Source organism: Gossypium hirsutum, chromosome D06 (genome assembly GCF_007990345.1).
Source record: "Gossypium hirsutum isolate 1008001.06 chromosome D06, Gossypium_hirsutum_v2.1, whole genome shotgun sequence".
NCBI lineage: Eukaryota > Viridiplantae > Streptophyta > Magnoliopsida > Malvales > Malvaceae > Gossypium > Gossypium hirsutum.
The window spans coordinates 46,990,230-47,010,489 of NC_053442.1; the positions used below are offsets into that span (position 1 = coordinate 46,990,230).

At 33.8% G+C, this 20,260-nt stretch overlaps 1 non-coding gene across 1 annotated transcript; it reads left to right on the top strand.

Moving 5' to 3' along the window:
• Positions 1-8,921: 8,921 nt before the first annotated feature.
• On the top strand, positions 8,922-9,028 carry LOC121218822 (small nucleolar RNA R71). Its single transcript, XR_005915299.1, has one exon. It is a non-coding gene; the product is annotated as a small nucleolar RNA R71 (small nucleolar RNA).
• The last annotated feature ends 11,232 nt before the right edge of the window (positions 9,029-20,260 follow it).

Consider the following 20,260-nt stretch of genomic DNA (forward strand, 5'->3'; position numbering starts at 1 on the left):
CAGCTAATTGGTTCAGCTTGTTGGACAGTTTTGGGCTACCAAGGACTGTCCTTGGCTGGAAAAATATTCAACCTTGCTCTTGGTTCTCTTAATGCATAAATTTCTCCAATGGTCCATGCCTTTTGAAGTGTCTACCAAGCCAATTTTTACTTTTTGTGCAAAACTGTTGAAAATAAAACAAATTTGTGAAAAGTTATTATAAAATAATTAAAATTCAATATGTTAATAATTCAAGGGCAATTTAATTATTTTATAATTAAAATGTGAATTTCGATAAAATTTACTACGAAACTGCATGAATTAGAGCTCAAAAGGTATTGAAAAAGTCTATATGTTTTTGTGTTTCCACACCCCCAAAATTAATTCATTGCTCGTGCCGAGTAAAGCACAAACTGGAAAGAGGAAGTGCTCAAAATCACCATTGAAAAATGTCTTTAGAATACATTTCCTCCACAATTATGAGTTTAGTGTAAATATGCTCAAGAACAATTTTGCAATTATGCAACTCAAGTATATATATTGTTTGAATTATTCTCAATTGTTGTCATGTTAGCAAGAATAGAGTAAATGTTTTCTTAATAAAGACATGTTAATTCTTACCACTTAATTTTTATTCCCTTATTTAAGACTATACTACAATCACTAAGTTTAACTTATGTATTCATATGTTGAAATTATCAATTTCTCTCCACTAATGTAGGCAGCATAGAAATCTAAATCGAAAGGTCTATTAAATAGGTTGTAATGTGGCTAGGCTAGGGGTAGGTAAAAGATAGATAAATTTAAGCTGAAAACCCTAAACTTAGCTTGTATCGGACCTTCGAATAAGTACCTTCAATACATCAACTCATTTTACTTTCACATGTTCTTTTGTACATCCATTTCTTTCGAGTACATATGCTCTTTTCTTTTTTTTTACGAGCATATTACTATATGTACTACAATTTTTTGAGCATTTGATACTTCTTTTCAACTCCCCCAGACTTATTTTCAAAGAATATTCTGTATAGACTGAGTCTAGTGTTTGAGACAATTTAAAGTTAATTATGAGAGAAGTGATGGCTAAATATTGCAAAGGTTCAAATAAAATTAGGCCATATAGTCTCAAATTTGGGCTTCAAGGGATAAATATTTATTTAAGGTTGGCTTCAAAGGCTCAAACAGTCCAAAAAATCTGCCTAAGTTATTTTCAAAATTCCATACTTCCTAGGATTTCGCCTTAAGAAATTACTAAGTCAATTCTAGAGACTTAAACTTTCATACATGTCTAGCTCTCCTAAAGAATTAAAAATTTTATGGTATGATTTGCAAACTTTATTAAGAGTAACATTATGTCATAGTTCAGCTAACATAGCAATTATTGAGATAATATAACTTTATTTATACCAGAAGTTAGCATAATTAACAAAAATTCAATTTTTTTAACAAAATATAACTTAATCATAATTATAAGAATAATGTATCTTGAAAAAAAAATTTCAATTTTTGGTCCCCCTTACTTAAGATTAACAATTTCTCAATTGTTAAAAACAATAGAGAGAATGAAAATGTAGAAGTGAAAAGATACTATACACTAGGTAGGACCCTAGGAAAATGAGGTGAGTGAAGTTTGACTTCTTAAATACCAAGCTTTTCCAAGGCAAATCCAATCCTAGACATGTACATGTCTATTGCCACACTTCTTATTTTGCAATTTGTTCCATTTTATTGATGATTTCTACCTCTATATTTTATTCTGCGAGAAATAAAATAAAATAAACTAAAGTAAATATCCCCTATTTTTATTTATTTGTAGATCCTTCAGAATCGGACTCATCTTTTGCTCCATCGTCCTTGTTTTTGCATGAACCTCTTTGTTCACTCTTCGATATTGGACTCCATGGTTCAAATATAAAATCTAGAAACTCAGGCACAGAAATAAACAAATCATGAAATATTTTCGTAAAAGCGCTTCTCATTGAGTCATCTCATATATTTGAATATCTCTAGTAAGCTTGTTACTGCCATTGCATATGTTGCATTAGGTCCATCAACTTTGACAACTCATCACGAAGATCTGGGTGAGGTGAGTGAGTTATAAATGTTGAAGCTGCCATGTCAAGTTTGGTTATTGGTTCAATTGGTCCTGCCTTATCGGGGATTTCAGCTGATTGCATTGGTTAGATCTTTTTGGGATTCTCGCTCAATTTAACTCATTGCTATAGAACAGAATCTCCGGCTACTTGGTATTGGTCCCAATTTGTGATTGTGCCTTCGCTATACCCTGTCTTCTTTATGTTTGTAAAAATTTTAGCTTTCAAGCACAAAATTGTTATCGTAAAGGGAAAGTATGCTGGTCCAAAACATCTAGCAGCACAATTCTGAATTTCCCTTTCGCTTCTGGTGTCAAATATTCTCTATGACAAGTGTGAATTCCATGGTTTGACACAGTCCACTTAGAACCTCGAACTGTAAGTTCCTCAAGAATTTCTTACAACTTTTTAGGCTCAATATTTTATATTAAAGAAGAATATTCATCGTCTTCAAAATTAGGTAAATCAAAGAATTCATTAATAGTACTTAAATTTTTTGGTACCTTAATTCCTTGGACAGAGACTTTTGTTAATTCGCTTGAGGTCAAATTCGCATAAAATTCACGAACTAACTTTTCATCTACGCTCGGCCTTTTCTCACAAAACACTTCCCAATTTAAAGCTTTAGCAACTTGTCGAATGCTCGCCATGAAATTAGTATAGTTGTTTTTTTTCAGTGTAAAGCCTTTTTCTGGGAGCATTTGTTGATATTTGAAAATGTTGTTGTATCTCGCTTTGGCTTCCTCATAGTGGAATTTGTTTTGTAATTCTTCAACTTGGACAGAGGCACGAGTCCTTTTGCGAGGCATGATTTAACCTGAAAATAAGATGGAACAAATATTTTTTCAAAAATTCAATGTGTATTAATAATTCAATAAATTGAAAAATCAAATAATTAAATAAAATTGAAATTTAGGAGAAATTTTTTCTTATCACCTTTGTATCAAAAATAAAAAACTCAAAAATAAAATTAATATGGAGCTAATAGAGTTCGTATAAGGTTGGTTGGAGGGTAATTGGTTAGTGGCTAGTTGTAATTGAGGTGTGGTGCAAAGGTAACAATGGGTGTGCGGTTTGTGCAAGGGTGCGCATGGGATAGAGGTAAGGGGCAGCGGTAAGGTTTTGGTGCATGTGAGGGAAGCAGTTACACACAAGCAGGATGTGAGACTGGTGCATGAACAGGGCCAGGCGTGAATAGGTGCGTGGATAGCAGGGCACGAGTAGAGCTAGTGCGTAAGTAGGGCCAGGCGTGAGCTGGTGGTGGTGTTGCGACTGGTAGGCACAGTGGGCAGCTACCGATGCTACTACTAGCAACTTTGGATGTTTAACACTTGGAGTGTGGCAGTGTTCAGGCAGACGGTGGGAAGGGTGTGTGGGGAGGTTGGTTTGATAGATGGTAATTGATGTGAATTACGAATGATGGTGGTAGTATTTAAAGTGAAAGAAGGGAAGCGCTTGACTTGAATTCTTAAAACAAAATAATAATAAATTATTATAAGTCCTAATGTCATATAAATTTAATAATAATTAATAAATAATATAAGGTATATTAATATATTATTTGCTATTACTTTTTTTTTGAAAAAACTCTTAAATAAACTATTAAATAATTTTAATCCTATGCAAAGTTGATAATAATTAATATATATAAAATATAATTATATATTAGTTATTATCATCTTATTTATTAAAAAGAAATTAATAACCTTTATTTTAGTTGTTTTTAAAATATTTACAGAGAAGACATCTAATTTTAATATTTACAAAAAAAAAGTCCCTAGACTTAAAGATAATTTGAAAATTGAGCTGCAAGCTAACACTTGGATCAAAATTGACCCTATTATTTGAAAAATTAAAAGTTTATTTTGTCACTTAGTTAATATTTTCTCAGAAGATTATGTTAAAATCAATTCCTAGGAAATATTGGAGGGGTCACAAGCGGTCCTACTAATGTTCCAATCTCCTAGACAAAATTCATTTTAACATACTATTCTAGAAAATATAGCCTAATTCATTTATTAATAAGAGAAATAAAAATAATTAAGCATTCGATAAAATGAATGAGCTTTTATCCCATTCAATTTTATCCCCCGAATAATGTTTCAAGCTTTGAGCATTAACTCAAAAATTACCTCCCTTACCGTGAAGTTCAGCAACCCCATATGGGAAGACTTGATGAATAGTGAATGGACCGGACCAACGTGATTTTAACTTACTTGGAAAGAACCTTAATCTTGAATTGAACAACAAAACTTACTGACCTGCTTCAAATTCCCAAACTCGAATGTGCTTGTCATGCCATCTTTTTAGTCTCTCCTTGAATAGTTTGGCATTTTCGTATGAGAACATTTGGAACCCTTCTAACTCGTTAAGTTGAAGCATCTGTTTCTCTGTAGCAAACTTGAGATCTAAGTTAAGCTGTTAGAGAGCCTAGTAAGCTTTATGTTCTAACTTCAAGGGCAAATGACAAGCTTTCACAAAAACTAACCGATAGGGAGATATCCCTAAAATTTTCTTGTATGTTGTCATGTAGGCCCATAAAGTGTCATCTAGTCTTCAGGACCAATCTCATCGGTTTGGACAAACTACCTTCTCGAGTATACCTTTTATCTCTTTTTCGCCAATTTAGCTTGTCCATTCATCTGCGGATGGTAAGTTATGGCAATTTTGTGCTTCACTCCGTGTTTATCGAGCAACCATTTCAACCATTTGTTCACAAAATGTGACCCCTCATCACTGATTATAGCCTTAGGAGTTCCAAACCTTGTGAACACATGTTCCTGCAACAGGTTTATCACAACCTTGACATCGTTCGTCAGATATGTCTCGGCCTCAACCCACTTAGATACGTAGTCTACTGCTACCAATATATACTTGTGACCAAAAGAAGGAGGGAATGGACCAAGAAAGTCAATACCCCAAACATTGATCAATTCTACCTCCAATATGTTTGTTTGGAGCATCTCATTTCTATTGGTGAAGTTTCCAACTCTATGACATCGATCACAACTCTTTACATAAGTGTACGCATCTTTGAATAGCGTTGGCCAAAAAAATCTGAATTACAATACTTTGGTCGCAGTACGTGTACCTCCAAAGTATCCCCTACTCAAAGCTGTGTGACAATTATATAAAATCTTATGTACCTTTTATTCTGCAACACATCTCGTACCTCATTTTCTACCACGCATCTCTTGATCATCTAATCTGCGCACTTTTTGAACAAATATGGCTCTTTCCAGAAATAGTACTTCACATTGTGAAGAAAATTTTTCCTTTGTTGATATGTCTTATCAATTGGCATCAAACAACAAGCTAAATAGCTAGTAAAGTCAGCAAACCAAGGGTTATTATGGACATGATTTACCTTAAGTATGTACTCGTATGGAAATGTCCCCTGAATGGGTGTAAATGGAGAATTTTCTTTTTATAGCTCTAATCTGGACAAGTGATCAGCTACTTGATTTTCTACCCCTTTTCGATCTTGAATTTCTAGATTGAACTCTTAGAGTAGAAGTACGCATCAGATAAATCTTGGCTTAAAACCTTTCTTAGCAAGTAAATATTTCATTGCCGAATGATCTGTACAGACAATCACTTTCGTACCTAAAAGATAGGATTGAAATTTATCAAAAGCAAATACAATAGCAAGTAATTCTTTCTTTGTTACCGTATAATTCAATTGAGTTCTTGGCAGAGTCTGACTTGCATAGTAGATGAGATGAAAAACTTTGTTCCTTCGCTGGCCCATCACAGCTCCTATCGGAAAGTCACTTGCGTCAGAAATGAACTCACATGGAAAATCCCAATCCAGTGTGACAATAATGGGTGCCGAAACTAACTGATTCTTTATATCATCAAACACTTTCAAAAATTCTTCATCAAAGTTGAATATCGTGTCTTTCTCCAATAATTTGCATAAGGGTTTAGTGATTTTGGAGAAGTCCTTGATAAATCTTTAATAGAATCTGGCATGTCCCAAAAAGCTCCTAACACCCTTTACATATGTTGGAGGTGGGAGTTTCTCAATAACATCTACCTTTCCTTTATCTACCTCAATTCCATGTCTCATTATTCGGTGCCCCATAACAATACTTTCTTGTACCATGAAATGACACTTTTCCCAGTTAAGTACAAGGTTTGTTTCTTCGTACCGCCTTAGTACCTTAGCAAGATTGGCTAAGCAATCATCATAAGTGTCTAAAAAACCCTAAAAAATGTCCATAAAAACTTCCAAATAATTCTTAACCATGTCAGTAAAAATAGCCATCATACATCTTTGAAATGTAACGGGTGTATTACATAAATCAAATGGCATGCGTCTACATGTGAATGTACCGTACGGGCATGTGAATATTGTTTTGTGTTGATCCTCTGGTGCTACTGTGATCTGATTACACCCTGAGTATCCATCAAGAAAACAGTAATATTCTCGCCCCGTGAGTCAATCCAACATCTAGTCCAAGAACAGAAAACGAAAATGATATTTCCTAGTCTGCTTGTACAGCTTTCGATAATCTATGCAAATTCTCCATCCCGTAACCATTCTGGTCGGTATAAATTCATTATTCTCATTCTCAATGGTCGTAATACCTCATTTTTTTGGCACACACTCGACCGGACTTACCCATGAACTATCTGAGGTGGGATAAATTATACCCGCATCTAACCATTTTATGATCTCTTTCTTTACCACATCCTTCATAATGGGGTCTAGTCTTCTTTTTCCATCAATGTTTCCTTTCTCACCATCTTCTAGGATAATTTTGTGTATGCAAATGGATAGGCTAATACCATTGATATCGGCTATGGTCCATCTGATAGCCTTCTTGAATTATTTCAACACTAAAATGAGTTTCTCTTCCTGCCTTTTAGTTAACTCTTCTGAAACAATCACAGACAAAGTGGAAGTGTTACATAAATAAACATATTTTAAATGTGAAGGAAGTCCCTTAATTTTTAATTTAGGTGGCTTTTCGATCGACGCTTCTGGTTGAACATAATCTTTGTTTTCTAATTCCGAAGATTAAAAATGTGATTGTGGATTAAATCCCTTCTAGTTTGCTTCTAGCAAAGCTAAGTATTCCTCCCCCTCTTCATCAATTGGAGGGTTTGACATCAAAACTTGTTCCAATGGGTCCTCAACAAAGTTGAGTTCCCATTCCATGGCTAATTCTTCTAACTCAGATACTACAGAACAATCATCAACTATGTCAAGAAATCACATAAATTTAAAAACATCAAACGTTACATGATCATCTTGAACACGCATGGTAAGCTCGGCCTTTTACACATCTATAAGGGTCCTTCCAGTAGCTAGGAAAGGCCTTCCTAAGATGATTGACACCTCTTTATCTAGTTCAAAGTCTAAGATAACAAAGTCAATAGGAAAAATAAATTTATCTACACGTACCAATACATCCTTGATTTTTCCCTCTAGTTGTGCTAAGGATTGATCTGCTAACTGAAGTTTGACTGTAATAGGTCTAACTTCACCTATCCCCAACTTTCTGAAAATGGACATGGGCATCAGGTTCATGCTCACACCCAAATCACGTAGTGCCTTACCATAATAAGTTGTTCTAATGTTGGAAGGTATGGTAAAACATCCAGAGTCCTTCCATTTTTGGGGTAGTTTATCTTGAAGATATGCGCTACATTCCTTTGTTAGAGCCATCGTCTCAAATTCTCCAAGTCTTCGTTTCTTAGACAGGATATCCTTCATGAATTTGACGTAGTCTGAAATCTGCTCAAGTGCTTCTACTAACAGAATGTTGATATGAAGTTGCTTGAGTATGTCTAAAAACTTCTTGAACTCGACTTCCTGCTTATACTTTTGAAGTCTTTGAGTGTAGGGTGGTGGAGGATTCTTAACTTGAACTAGGCACTTCATCTGTTGTGGCACTTCTACATCTAACAAACGTGTTAGTTTATCAAAATTGACTAGGTCAGAAGTTAGCTTATTAGATTTTACAGATTTTGATTCTAATGAGGCTGGATTTTCAAAATATGGTTAAACTTCCACTTTATCTCAAGCATCAGCTGGCTCTTCCTCAACTTCATTGGGCTTTAACGTCTTTCTGCTCCTTAGTGTCAATGCTTTATAATGCTCTTCCCCAGAATCTCTTGGATTCTCTGTATCACTAGGCAAAGTGCCTTGTGGTCAGTTCCTAAGTTTAGTTGCAAGTTGACCCACTTCATTCTCCAAATTTCTTAAAGTGGTGTCATTGTTTGCCATAAATGCCTTCAACAGGTTCTCTAGGCTATTGGAAGGTTCAACTTGTGGTGGTTTCTAAACTTTTTGGGTAAATACAAGTGGTTGGATTGATCTAGGTTGTGCATAAGTGTTACTGGGTCTAGCCCCTTGGTTACTCCAAGAGAAACTCAGGTGATTTCGCCAAGATAGGTTATAGAAATTGGATTGCAATCCTTGTCTTCATCGATTCTAGTCCTGGTTCTGGTTACCCATGTAATATATAGATTTTGGGTTTGATGGGCATTCTTCAAAAAAGTGCCCTTCCCCATAATAAACATAGGCTACATTTTCGAATTGATTCGATGGCTGAGCTACAAAATTATTCAACCCATTAATAGTAAAGTTTTTAAGCATTAAGGATATTAAGGATACCTGATATACAAGTGAAGTGAAAGCGTCCACTTCATGTACTCCAGCGACTCGTCTTCCTAACGCTACTCGATTGATAATTATTGATGGGAATCCTAGCGATGATTTCATAAGCCTCATTATAAGACTTAGAAAGGAGAGCACCATTAGTAGAAGCGTTCACTACCATCCTCGTGTGAGCATTGAGACCGTTATAGAACGTCTCTAATTGGATGCAATAAAGGATTCTGTGATGAGGACATCTTTGTAATAGTTCTTTAAACCTTTCTCATGCCTCATGTAAGGACTTGTCATCCATCTGTTGGAAGGTAGCGATCTCTTTACTCAACTTAGCATTCTTGCTAGGTGGGAAGTACTTCATAAGGAATCGTTCTGCTAACTCTTGCCATATGGTAGTGGAATTTGGTGGTAATGAGTTCAACCAGGCTTGAGCTCTGTCCTTTAGTGAGTATAGGAACAACTTTAATCGTAGTGTATCATCGAGTACTCCGACTAATTTGAAAGAATCACTCACCTCCATAAACAATCTTAAATGAAGGTGAGGATCTTCGGTAGGCATTCCACTGAATTGGCCCACTGTCTGAAGCATATGGAACATGACTGGCTTCAACTCAAATTGTTGTGCCTCGATTTCGGGTCTCCTAATGCCTAGATTAATCTCATGAAAAAATGGCACGACATACTATTCTATCCTATAATCAACAATAAGGGTTGGATTTTGATAATGATTTGCTCCATTTCCTTGATTCTGATTTTCAAAGTTTATCTCTGCAATCCTTCTCTAAACTGCTCGTCTTCTACTTTGTTGAAAAGTCCTTTCAATTTTAGGATCTACGAGGATTAAATCGATAATTTGATCAATACTCATAAACACCTGAAACAATCACAGAAAATATGATTAAATTAAAATTAAACAGAAAAATTAACAAAAAATGTAAAATTAACAATTTCACAAAATAGTGTCTTTTAAAACAATCCTTGACAACGGCGCCAAAAACCTGGAATGACAGAAATGTGCAAGTGTACACAATTGAAACAAGTAATAAAGTGACAATAATTGTCATGTTATCATACACACAAGGACTGTGCAAGCGAATATTTAAGAAATGTAAAATTTAACAATTTGGTGGAGGAAAAATATGTTGATTTGAAGTGGTGAAATAAAAACTAAAAAATTAAATGAGTACTAACTAAGAAAATAAAATGTAAAATTCCAACACACGATTTCTAAAAATGAGTTTAATCAATATGACATAAATGTGTTAGATCAATTTTATTATTTAACTTAGAATAATTAAAGCTGTGTTCATGTTGTTACGAATAATTTCACGGCAACTTGGTAAATTGCTAACTAATGCACATACTCACCTGTTAAAAACCATTAATCTCTTGAACATATTTTTATGTCAATGCAAACAATTAATCAAATTTTAATAAGAAAGTATAAGATTAAGTGAGGTAACAAAATATCACTATATTGAAACAATGTAATCACAATAATCTTACAAGTTATGCAAGTTGAATGTACTGTTTAATACCCTTGCTAATTTAACATTCAACTACCTTAGAAGATTAATAATTAATTCAATTTCTACCTTAAAATTAAAATGTAAGCATAACGTAGGCATGGTTTTATTTAATTGAACAATTTATTAAGACCTAATAACAATACAAACACATTTTAAATAATCTAAGCTACTAGAATGCAATTAATCTAACATGAAATGAACTTAAGTCATTTTAATTAATTGAAGAACAACAACAAAAATATTCATGTTCATGATCATAACAAAACTTAAAACAAAGTTAAGATAAGGGAACTAGAGGAACAAATCTCGGTGGTTTTGTCACACCCCAAAATAAGGCCTAGGAGTTTTTGGGGTATTATAGGAATTTTAGCCTTCGAGTCTTCGAAATTCTATGGCATGGCATATCGGTAATTTTTTCAATTATTGTTTTTAGAAAATTAAATCAATTTCTAAAAATGAGTTTTAAATACCTTTAATTTTAGAAAAAGGACTGATTTGTAAAAGAGTCAAAATTGTGAGTTTTTAAGAAGCAATTAGACCAAAAATTAAAAACCAACCTATTTCTTCTTCCCATCTATAGTTTTTCACGTTAACTCTTCCCCATAACTAGTATTGTCGTCCATTGATTCTCTCTTGACATTTCAATCAATTTTGAACTCCAATTCCTAATCCTCTTTTATTTCTATCACCCCTGAACCTTAAACCTCTATAAAAGACCAAGAAAAACACACAAAAATACCATAGTTCCTCTATTGTCAAGCTTTTGAAATTTTTTGGATCTTTAATCAAACGCTTGATTTTTCATCAACTAATGTAACGATTCATCTTTCTATTAGTTTTAGATGTTATTTAGTCCTTAAAACCATGTTTTTAGCCATTAAATCACATGTTTTAAATAAAAATAAAAAATTGGGTCGTTAATGGTGGATTTCGGGATTTTGTATAAAAATGTGGTTTCAAAGCATTTTTCAATTAGTTTTAACATGATTAGAAGGTTTCTAAACTTACATTGAAGTTTCGTTAAAGATCTCTTGAGTTTTAATAATTTTTTGGAAAATAGCAATAAAACATGTCAAAAAAGTCGATATACTGAATTTAGTAGTTTTGTGTAGTTTAAAGGTTGAGAATATGTCGTAAGTAAATTATAAGATGAACGAAATTGGTTTTAGGTGAAAAGATTAAGTATAGATTGAGATGTTTGAATTTAAAGTTTGCTATGTTATAAGATTCGGTTATATGAGAACTTAGTTTATGCTTATGTTTTGTATGCTTGTAATGAATCCTTGGCTAATTTTTGGATGTATTGTTGTGCGAATTTATTATGTTGAAGTTCTAGATTCGATAGAATCTTCTACGAGTAGAGATAAAGGCAAGGAAAAGCTAGTTTGAGCATTCGGCTTTTAAGCAAAAGCGTAATTGGTGACTGTATGGAATAATTGCTTGTGGACATGCTTCAATGCATTATTTGGGAATTTGGATAATTTTTGGATGTATTGTTGTGTGAATTTATTGTGTTGAAGTTCCAGATTCGATAGAACCTTTTATGAGTAGAGATAAAGGCAAGGAAAAGCTAGTTTGAGCTTTCAGCTTTTAGGCAAAAGCATAATTAGTGGCTGTATGGAATAATTACTTGTGGACATGCTTCAATGCGTTATTTGGGAATTTAGTAGTAGCCTAAGCCTCTACTCTAAATTCTGAGTGTAAGCTTTTTCATACCTATGTTTATCTTGTGAATTATGTACTTATGTGAATGTGAATATGTGATATGTGGATATGATAACTATTGTGAAAGTGCAAATGTGTACATGTTATGGATATGTTAGTGACAGTGTTTTGCTAAGGATGCAAATATGCAGTGATTGTGCACGGATCATCGATAAGTGATATGTGTTTGATTTCAGATATTTTGGTCTTGTGATTATTGAAACTGTTAGATATAGTTGGCATGCCATAGGATTGTGAGTACTTACCTATATGTACAGTGATTTTAGGCGCTGAGGCATTGGGACATGTTTGAGGGAAAAGGGAATGTGAGCTAAACTCCATTCAATGGGACATGAGAGGGGAAATAAGGAGAGTGTTAGCTTTATGATTCAATTTTGGGACATGTTTGACTCTATGAGTCTTTGTTTGGTGTGTAGGAGATCTGTGTATCTAATGAGTGATGATAGAGCTCACTTTCATGTTTCATAACTCAAGTGTCAAATTATCTTAACTTGTGAATATGTGTATATTGTGATATGTGTTTTTGTGACATGTGACCATTATGCAAATTATCTACAAAGATGTTTTAGAATATTGTGGTATATGCTTGAATGTTATGTGATTTTACAATTAATGTGACATATGCTCAAACGTGTTGAGATTTTATGAGTATGGTGATATATACTTGTATGTTAGGTGATTATATGTGTAATATGGTATATGCTTAAAAGTGTATATATTTATCATGTAAAAGAACTAGAAAAAATGCATGCGTAAGTATATTATGACACTAAACTTGGATCTGTCAAGTTTGTGCTATATGGTTGTCTCATTAATGCTTGATGAATTGTTTGCAAGACAGTTGTTCTAGGTATTCACTGAGCTTGTTAAGCTCACCCACTCCTTTTAAACCATTGCAGATTAATTGTGTGCTGGAGTGAGCGCTGTCGTTCCGAGGGTGATCCAAACAAGTCTATTTGTTATTTCAGATGTGTTCTATACTTGTTTGCATTTGGGGGAATGAGGCAATGTGGTAGACTTATAAATAGCCATGTTAACTTCTAGACATTTTGTTAGTTTTTTGTTCGATTTATAAGGATTACATGTTATTGTTATGCTTGAGTTCATGAACATGATGAGGGATTGATGTTACTCGCTCAAATGTGATATTGCGATATTAAACTGTTAATTAGGTCTTTGAATGATTAATTGTTGAAGTAATTGATGTATGATGTTTAAGAACTAAATTGGAATGGATTAATTGCTTATGTATGTTAATTTTTTAGGTCTGGAGCAGAGGTATCAATGATCAGGTTTTAAAATTGATATCTTTGTGTTTTGAGACGTTTAGGAAGTCAGAATAGAGATTTGGTATCGATACCTTTGCTCGAGTATTGGTACTAGGGGTTAAAGTATCGATATTTCATGACAGGTACCGATAATTTTTTAGACTTTGGGTTTTCAATCGAGAAACATAATGCAAGTTTGGTATCGTTTTTGCAGGTGGTATCAATCCCACTTAACAAAAATATCAATACCCTAATATCAGTATCGGTACCTACCTGACAATTTTGAGATTTTGTTAAATGAACCTTATGCATGTTTGATTATTATTTTAAAACATGTTGATATATGTTCATTATGTATAATTGATAAATAAGAATACATTCGGTCAAGAACGTATACGAATGATAAAATAAAAGACGTTTCATTTAGAATGAGCTTTTCCTTGTTGTGTATAATATGAGACAGTGGTATGGCATCTGAATATTCGGGCTTGACGACCAAGCCGGGTACAGGGTGTTACAGGTTTTCCAAAGCTAGACTAGTGCATTCCTCTCTTCTATACTTGTTCTGATGATCTAAGTCCTTCACGAACACTTTATTGCTACTACTCCAATAGGTGTTCTGTAAGGGAAGAAAGGAATTTAAAGGCCACAAAGAAAAGTTAAAAAGAGAAAGTGAGTGAGAAAGTGATGTGTGAAGTGAGGGATGAAGAAGCGAAGAGGGGTATATATAGGTGGAGTTGGTTGCTAAAAATAGCGAAGAAATATCAACCACTCCCTCTCTCTTGGCTAGCCATGCATTGAGGAAGTTTGAGTGATTTCAAATTTGGTATTTTTAGCTTAGGGTAAAAACTAAAAGGCATGAAAAGTGGAAGGGGTTGAATGGAATTTAGGGGAAGTTCAAGGGTTTTTTTGCAAGTGTGAAAATCAGCTAAAATCAGCTGATCAGGTCAGCTATATGGACGTTTTGGGCTACCCCCTTCTTGTTGGATCAGTTCTCTTTTACTTAGCACAATTGGGTCACTTTCTTCTTCAGGCTTATAATTAATTTTTAACCCAACTAATTTTAAATCAAAATTAATTATAAAATATGTATAATAATCATTATTGGACTGTCCTTGGCTGGAAAATAATTAGGCTTGCTCTTGATTCACTTGATGTAGAAAATTGCCCCAATGGTTCAAGCATTTTGAGATGACTGCTGAGTCAATTTTCACATTTTGTGCAAAATTGTCGAAAATAAACCAAATTTGTGAAAATTTGTTATAAAATAATTAAAACTCAATATGTTATTAATTTAAGTGAAAATTAATTATTTTATAATTAAAGTACGAATTTCGACAAAAACTACTACGAAACTACATGAATTAGAGTTCAAAAGGTACTGAAAAGGGCTATATATTTTTGTGTTTTCAATATCTCCCAATTCAACTCCAATTTCAAATCAATAACTACACTTTTGGAATTTTGGATCCAAACCAACTAAATTCACAAGACGACATTCCAAACATTGTACTTTATGTTCCGCATTTACACAAAACCGCTGACTCCACACTCTAAGCCCTTCCATAATATGGACAATCGATTCAGGATCTCCCCAACACTAGAGTTCCATAATCACCATACCTCCTCGCAATTTGCTTCTAGAATCCAGTTTGCTTCAAAATGAAACCTATCATTGTTTGAGAGAAATATTCCACTATCAACATGAAACCCTATGTTAATAAAATAGACAATGGTCTAAAATAGTATGTGGCAAATGATAAAGTAAAGCATCAGGAAAGTCATTCCTCCAACTAGATTTTGCAACCCCTCTATCAAGCCATTCCCTACTATTAGAATCTAGAAGACAACACTCATACATATATCATTTACTAATAAACCCAATGTCCTAGAGATTTGAATCTTCCAAAGCCAACCAAAAATCTTCCATTTTTTGTTCCTCTCATAATTGACCCATTATTTTTAGAAAGAGTAGGAAATTTCTTTTTTTTCACCCCTACTAGCCACGCCATTGAGAAAATTTGGCTAAGATAACGCAACAAATTCTAAGACTGATTTTGATTCCACTCCTCTGATATTCTATAAAACCTTGTAAACCGCCACAATTGCCTATCAACATCCTCAACTATGTCCAAATCAATAGGATTTTTAGAAAAAATTAGAAGATTAATAGTGCAATTATTCATTCAAAGCTCACAAAGCTCTCCTCTGAAACCATCCGAACTTAAATCAATGCCATTATTAAAACCAAGTTTTCCATGAATCTTACATATACAAGAATATTGTAGTTTAGTCTCAATGAAAAAGACTACATGGGGATGGAAAGTCTTCAACAAATATTGAAGTTAATGAATTACCTGTGGATTCCCCAAGCCACAGATGTTCCAGCATAAGATTTTTATTAGGACTGGTTGAGCTTTTGCAACAGGCTCAGCCAACAGTTCCGTGGGTCGATTATCCAACTACCCTACTTCCCCACTTCCAATATTCAACCTAACTAGATGAGCTGGAGAAGTCTTATCCCTTCTTAGTCTTTTCTTTCCATTTTTCATCTAAATAGGGTTTCCCTCAACAGAACTACCCTATTGTTTGCTGGTAAAAAATTGCATGTGGTCCTCTTTCAACATCTTATCCTTATTAGATGCACCTCCTAAATTTTATCCAATATTTTCTCAAATTTTTCTGAATAAAAGAAATATTTTAAAAAATCCAATTCTTTCAAGTACTTTGTAAGGCGCAATAAATCTTAGACAAAATTTCCCTTTTTCACCAAAATGTAGAATTTCCTTCCAATGAGAAACTTTGAAAAAGACATTATCACAAAATTTAAACACAATTTCTTTTTTTTAAATCAACATAATATTTTTGTCTACTCGAATTAACTTTCAAATGATTCTTAATAATTGCCTTTATCTTTAGTTTCCTGAACTAAATCAATTCCAATCAGTTTACTTTCACTCAATTTTGTCCAACATAGAGAAGTTTGTCATTTATAACCATACAAAGCTTCGTCGGGTGTCATTTTGATACTCTATTGGTGGTTATTATTATATGAAAATTCCACTAGAGGTAGGAATCTTTTCCAACTTCCTTCGAACACAATCGCAAAGCTTCACAACATATCTTCAAGTATCTGAATTACTCGTTCAGATTGGCCATCAGTTTGGGGGTGAAATGTTGTGCTGAAATTCAATTTAGTGTCTAATACTTCATGCCAATTACCCCGAAAGTTGGAGGTAAATTTTGGATCCCTATTTGAAATGATGGACTATGGCACTCCATGTAACCTCACGATCTCGGAAATATACAATTCAACTGATTTTTCTAATGAGTAGTCAACTTTTACTAGGATAAAATGAGAGAATTTCGTCAACTTATCGATAATTATCAAAACTAAATATTTAGTTTTCGGTGATAATGGTATCCCAACCATGAAGTCCATCGTAACTCGCTCCCATTTCTATTCAGGAATTGTTATAGGTTGTAATAGTCCTAAGGGAACCTAATTTTTGACTTTTACTTGCTGGCACACTAAACACTAGGTCATATATTCGATTATATCCTTTTTATGTTTGGCCATTAGTAGAACATTTTCAAATCTTTATACACCTTGGTATTACCCAAATGCATCACATAAGTACTATGGTGAACACATAACCATTTTCAAAAGTATAAACTCTCATATTCGCTTACATTAAACTCACTAGTTTGCCCATTTTAAACTAGTTTTTACTTAGCTTCAAGCTTTTCATCATACCTGTCACGCACCAATCTGGGAGCTATAATTTTTTTCGGGTTTGATGGTTGTGTTGGAAATCTATTTCTTGTTATTTGGACCTTTGACTGAAGTCGGGTTCATTTAGTATTTTTGGAAACTCTAAGGTAGACAAACTTTGAAGCTTGGAGTAGTTGCTTAAGAGACTTTTAATGCTACAAGAGGTCATGAATTCAATTCTCATTGGTGTCGCAAATCTTATTAATTCATTTCTTTTGATCCTATTCAATTTGTTCATGTCTTGAATTATATTTATTTGTTGTGAGCACTTAGACAATAAAATCAGTATTAGCCTAAAGGTTGAGAATAAGCATAACTACCCAAGTGACTCACATTTGAATCCCCTTCTCCTATTTTTATTTTTTTCGACATTAATAGCTTGGTCAAACCCCCTTACTGCCATGCAAGGGAGATTTTTTCCTCACTTACCTTTCTCTTCTTTCTTTTTTTATCCCCTTTTTCTCTCCCTTTATTCTTTTTCCTTTCCTTTTCTTTCCTATGTTTCACTCCTTTCCTTATTCCTTTCCCTTTAACTTGCTAGCCATCCCATGTAGCCTAGGAAATGAATTCACTTTTTTCTCTCTCCATCTTTCCTCTCTTCCCTTTTTTTCTCTCCTCCTCCATTTGAACCACCATAGTTCTTTTCTGTCTCTACTTTAATCTCTTTTAGCCACCACCACTCCGCAATCAACCACCACCATACCACAGTCTCTTCCTTTTCTTATTTCCTTTCCCATTGCCACACCACCCTCGGACCTCCACCGCACACTGCTATAACACCATCATGTCATCGTTGCTAGCCACCATCATTTTTCTCTCATCTTTCTTTTAGATCTTCCCAAATCCTCACCCTAGTATAGATTTGTTAAAATCGATTGATATTGGTAAAGAGTAAGTGTATTCTTTTCAGGTTTGAAATATTGATCTTTCAAATATTTGGCTAAACCTTTCAATTGTGTTAGCCAATCTTAATATGTATGTCACATGTGTTATATTGTTTAAGGTATGGTCCTGGAAGGAGATCGACTCATATTTGAACCATAGGGGTGTTATCAGTTTAGATCTATTGATCGATGATTGAGGTAAGTTATTATTTCAAAATAGGAAATTAGATTCTTTTCTTCAATTGTTCAAGTTCAGATCGGAGTAGTGTTAACTAGATATATTATTAATTGAATGTGTCAAATAAGGTGTGCGTCCTAATTGGTAATGTTTGTGTGATTTATTTGAAATTGAAGATTATATTCCCATGTTTTATCAATTCGACCAAATGTGGAAAGTGTTACTATGATTGACCAATTGGACTCATGATTCAAGTGATGATCACACATGACCATGTTTCCTTAATGTTGTCGAATGTACTAATAATTTGTTATCGTTACTGATACTCTGAAAGCATGATTACACATGCCTACTAGTTTTGTTACACTAAACGTGTGGCATATATAATAATATTATAACTAAACTAACTTTGATACAGTTATCGAACTGATTTTGATACTGAAATGCATGAAATGCCTTTTTGCATTGCATGGGGATTTGGTATGATTGAAGGAGGAAGATCTAGCAGTTTATCTGTAATTCTGATGGTTTAACCATATAATTTTGATAGTTATCTGCAATTCTAGTGGCATGATCACATTTTTGGTAGCTTGTCTGCAATTATGGCAATTTATTTGCGATTTCGGTGGCTTACCAACAAACTAGTGTGTTATTGGATGAAACAATTTCTAGGCAACTCTTATGGTGTGTGATAGAGTATGGGTATGAATTTTTCCTTAAATGCATAAATGCAATGTTTTCTGTAAATCATAAGCATACATTTGAGATTTATGAACTCTATTTTGATAGCACTATTGACTTTGATTCACGCTAAACTTTATAGCTAACCCCCTTTAGTTTTCTGATTTTACAGATAACCCCCAAGGTTAGGACTTGGACGCGGCTGTCAAAGGAGCTTCTTTGATGTTTTTAATTTTAAATACTTTAAACTTTATTATACTGGTTATTTTTAGGACTGTAATATTTTTTTTATGGACTGTGGCATGAAACTTTATTTTGGAGATTATTATTTCGATTTGTGTGACATTAATTTTTAAAAATTGCATAAATTTGTATTTGATAAGATCATGCATGAATTTTGGTTTTTAATAAAATCTGACAAAATCACTCTTTTCTGTTGTGACAATGAAAATAAGTTTGAGTTATTGAGAAGCTTATACAATCAATTTACCTTCTTGCATCACTACACATCCTAAACTATTCTGAGACATGTAACTGAGTACTACAAAATCTTTTTCATATTCAGGTTGTGTTAGTATTGGTGCCTTAGTTAACATCGTCTTCAACTTCTCAAAACTTTGTTGACATTTCTCAGACCATTCAAAATTAACATTCTTTTGTAGTAACTTAGGGGGAGGGCTAACATTGATCCCTTATTTTTCGAAATAGTAGGCAATTAAATTAACATCACCCACTACAATCCATGACATCGAGAAATTTTAGCTAAGATGAAGCCAAACAAAGCCCTCCTCTAAAACCCTCCGAACTTACATCAATGTCATTATTAAAACAAAGTTTTCCATGAATCTTACATATACAAGAACCTTGTAGTTTAGTCTCAATGAAAAAAAAGGCATGGGGATGGAAAGTCTTCAACAAATGTTGACGTTAACGAACTATCCGTGGATTCCCCAAGCCACAGATGTTCCAGCATAAGATTTTATTGGGACTGGTTGACTTGTGCAGCAGGCTCAGCCAACAATTTCATGGGTCGATTGTCCAACTACCCTACATCCCCAATCCCCACATTCAACCTAACTAGACGAGTAGGAGAAATCTCATCCCTTATTAGTCTTTTGTTTCCATCTATCATCTCAATAGGGTTTTCCTCAATACCACTACCCTAACCCATTGATTGTTGTTCAAAAATTACATGTGGTCCCCTTTTCAACATCTCATCCCTATTAGATCCACCTCTTAAATTTAATCCAATATTTGCTCTAATTTGGCTAAATAAAGAAATATTTCGAAACAAAATTCAATTCTTTCAAGAACTTCATAAGGCCCAATAAATCTTGGATTGAGATTCCCTTTTTCACCAAAACTTAGAATTTTCTTCCAAAGAGAAACTTTCAAAAAGACATTATCACCAAATTTAAACTAAATTTCTTGTTAGATGAACAAAGATTTTTGGCTCAACAATTAGTGACCACGTTAGCTTTGCACGGGTGATAATCAATAATCAAGCTGTAATCTTTTAATAA